The sequence below is a fragment of the Lactuca saligna genome, chromosome 4, assembly GCF_052625555.1.
Source record: "Lactuca saligna cultivar CGN05327 chromosome 4, ASM5262555v1, whole genome shotgun sequence".
Taxonomy (NCBI): Eukaryota; Viridiplantae; Streptophyta; class Magnoliopsida; order Asterales; family Asteraceae; genus Lactuca; species Lactuca saligna.
In genome coordinates this window covers 164879147-164883113 of record NC_136420.1, presented here as the reverse complement: position 1 = coordinate 164883113, position 3967 = coordinate 164879147, and positions in this window count along the sequence as shown.

Sequence of the window (3967 nt, the reverse complement as noted above, 5' to 3'; positions counted from 1 at the left end):
CATCACAAGGTAATGCTTTAAAGTAAAGAACATTATTAAAGAAAGCATTAATCGAACCAACATCATTATCAAATGAAAAGGTGAAACCTTATTTATACAATGCATGAAAGGAAATAATATTTCTTGTTATTTCTGGCGAATAACAACATTTATTCAAATCTAAATTAAACCCACTACTTAGCGATAAAGTATAAACTCCAATCTTGGTTACAGGTAAAGGTTTCTTATTCCCCATGATTAAGTTTATTCTTCCTTGCTCCACATTCTCACTTCTTATTAGCCCCTGCAAATCAGAACAGATATGAATACCACAACCGGTATCAAGGACCCAAGAGTTAGAATGGGGTGAGTTATTAGATAAGATAGTGTAAATACCTGCATGGTTAGGTTTAACTTTCCCATCCTTCACATCTGGCTGGTACTTTGGGCAGTTCCGCTTCCAATGTGACTTTTCATGGCAATAGAAGCATTCGGCTTCTTTTGGTTCAGAAGAAGGAGTGATGAAACCATTCTTGTTTCCACTTGAAGAGGAGCCATCAAGGGTCCTAGCCTTGGTACCCTTCGTAGAGCTCTTCCTCTTCTTCCCTCGACTTTTCCCGATTGCTAAAATCGGGGCAGAGTGTGACCTCTTCCTTATTCATGTGATATGTCATGCAGAATTTATCATAGCACGATGGTAAGGAGTGCAAAATGATATCTATTGCAAGTTCCTCGGGGAAGTTCACATTAAGCTTTAGCAACCGATCCACATATCTTAGCATTTTCTACTTGTGGCTCGTGACGGACTCTCCATCCTTCATCTAGGTTGTCATCATGGAGCAGATGATTTCATACCTCTCTTGTCATGAACTTTGATGGTATATTTCCATCGGATCTTGGTGCATTTCAAAAGTGTAATAGTCCTCATAGGACTTTTGGAGTTCCGTTGTCATGGTGGCCATCATGATGCCTGCTACTTTGGTAGCATCCCTTTCATGTTCCTGGAAGTCAGCGATCTCCTGAGGAGTTTCAGTGGTCTCATAAATCTCCTTAAGCACCTTATCAAGGACATATTCTTTGTCCTCGTAGCGGGTAATTATCCTGATGTTTCTTATCCATTCATTGAAGTTGGATCCATCAAAAGTGACTTTCCCACACAAGTTCATAAAGGTAAAGGAGCTATTAGGATTAGAGCCAGAAGCAGACGTTGTTTGAAGACATCTAAATGAAGAGAACAAGATTAGTTTAGATATTAAGAGAGTCCTTAATAAAACACATAAATGTAATATTAAGGCTAGGAACCAATCACAATATGTTATAACTTAGAAGAGGTATGCCGTAATCCAAGTTATAACATATTTGAAAGGTAGGTGAATGACGATTCACCAATTTCCACCATGAAAAACAAAATATTGATATTAGGTTTTTAATTGGTTATTAGAAATTCCTAGATTCTTTGAGATTCATTGAACTTTTCAATGACATGTTTCAATTCGAGGGTGCCCTCCAGGTTTTGTGACTGGGATACCGAGGATCACAAAATGAGGTGTCAAGTAACCATGCAAATCACTTGGTACCCTTAAATTTTATCACTTAATCGATGTGCCCGTAAACCACACATGCTCCACCGATACTATGATAAACCTTAAATCACCCTTTACCTACCTTGTTAAGTCCAAGTTAGTGTGTCGATTAACTACACACTCTCCACCAACAACTTAAGCAAAGTGTAAAGTGTAATTTCATGGATTAGCACCTTATTCACATTTTTCCTAAAGTAAATAAGATTGGGCTAATGACCCTCCACCAATAAAGGAAGCGGTGGGTGAGAGTGAACACCCATTAAGTTGCCATTTTATAGGCAACAACCTTATACCCCCCTTATAGACCGGCTTCGTGAATGAGGCGTACTAGCGGTAAGACGACTTGATCTTATATATATATATATATATATATATATATATATATATATATATATATATATATATATATAATTAACTTATAATATTATAAAGTATAAGGGTTGAATTTTAACTTTTAAATTTCTAAGGGTTGGAACTAAAGTTTTAATCAAGACTTTACTTGTTCCAAAACTTGAGGGCAAGTTTTGTAAACTTTCAAAAAATTTCATTTCCTATAACTTGTGAATTTAATTTAGTAATAAAAATGAAGACTCTTCATTTTTATAACTCTAGTGTTCTTTTAATGGCTTTAATAAAAGTGTAACTTTTGGTTTTCCATAACTTGAGGACAATTTATGGACTCCATTAAAACCCTTTATGATCATGAATTAAACTACCATGAAGGTTACAAGCAATTCCTATGATCATCTAATCTTCATAAGTTCAACAACATGAATATGAAGATTTCAAGAATCAAAAATTACACTTAAAAACTTGTAATTTTGATAATTGCCATTGCAAATGGATTAGCATAAAACTTACACCATCTAAAACAAGTTTTCAAGCACCAAAACAGTTTAGGGTAATGTATCTAGTCCATTTCCAGCAACAAAAGTCGTAAATCTGCATTCTGAGGCACCTACTCGTCGAGTGCACGAACCTACTCAGCAAGTAGGATGAATTTACACATGAAATCGGTGAGTCCCCCCATTGACTTGGCGAGTTCAGCAGGCAGATAGCACAATATCGACTTTTTTAACCAATTTTGAACAAATAACAAACAAACAAGCCTAGGCTCTGATACCACTGATGGGTTTAGAGCATTCTAACACTTCCTATGTGTACATGCAACCCTAATAACATTGGATATATGTTTGTCTAATTATCATGCAAAGTTGAATTCCAAGGTTATATTCCTATCTAGCATACATGGGGGAACAATTTTTAACTTGAATGGAAGATAGAATAACTTACCTTGTTGTTGCTTATGATCCGTGAAACCTTGTGAGCCTAGCACCCCAAGTGTGATGCCGCAAATGCTTCACACAACACCATATGCAAAGGAGTAAACTTTGAAAGAATCTTGCACTTGCAAAAATCGGCCTAGACCTCACTTATTCATGTGTGTAACCGATTTTGGTGGAGAATAAGTTCCTTATATAGGGTTGACACATCTAGGGTTACACCATGTAAACCCTAATGTGTCATGACTCTTCACTTCCATGACCCATGGGTTTGTAACTCCCATGGAGAATCCATGGAGCATCCTATGGGTGGAACCCAACTTGATAATCCATGGAGCCTTTTAGCCCACTATACAAGTTATGGATGATTTATATAATCAACCCATATATTTAATTAGTTATCTTTTGATCACTTAATTAATTCTAAATTAATTCTTGATCAAACTAATGAAATAATATTATTAATATATTAGAACTTATAATATATTAATAATTCACAAGTGTTATTTCTCTCATTTAGTCTATCCAATTGCATGGTGCCATGCAACCCAAATGGAGCATGTTGGGTCGGGTCAAGTACATACCATAAATAGTTATGGACTTAGACACATTATCCAACAAGTATCAAATAACTACATGGTATTTTAGGGTCTACTTACTGGCTCCGGCTGATCTTACACTCTACACCCTCCTTTAATTATTTTGAAAACCATTTTGAAAATCTTTTCCTTAGTTTGAGACTAGATTCACCCAAGTGTTCCTCTAATTCACTCAAACTAAGGGTCTGATGCCAACTTGTAACATCCATAAAATTCAAGCCAATTTAAAACTTTTTAAAACATTCAAAAACCAATATTTATTACAAATTTGTTTTCAAAATAGTTCCATATCAGAGTATCTTAGAAACAAAGTCATAGAATGCCAGGAGGTGCACGATCACGCCTTCGCCTTCCTGCGATCATCTGAAGTATTTGAAACGAAATCCAAAACTCTAAGCCCAAAGCTTAATGAGTTCCCCCAAAACACCGATACATAACAAATAATACATATACAAATAATATCATGTAATGGGTCCACATCTATACAGACTAGATTACACCTAAGCCTACAGCTTACATCTGT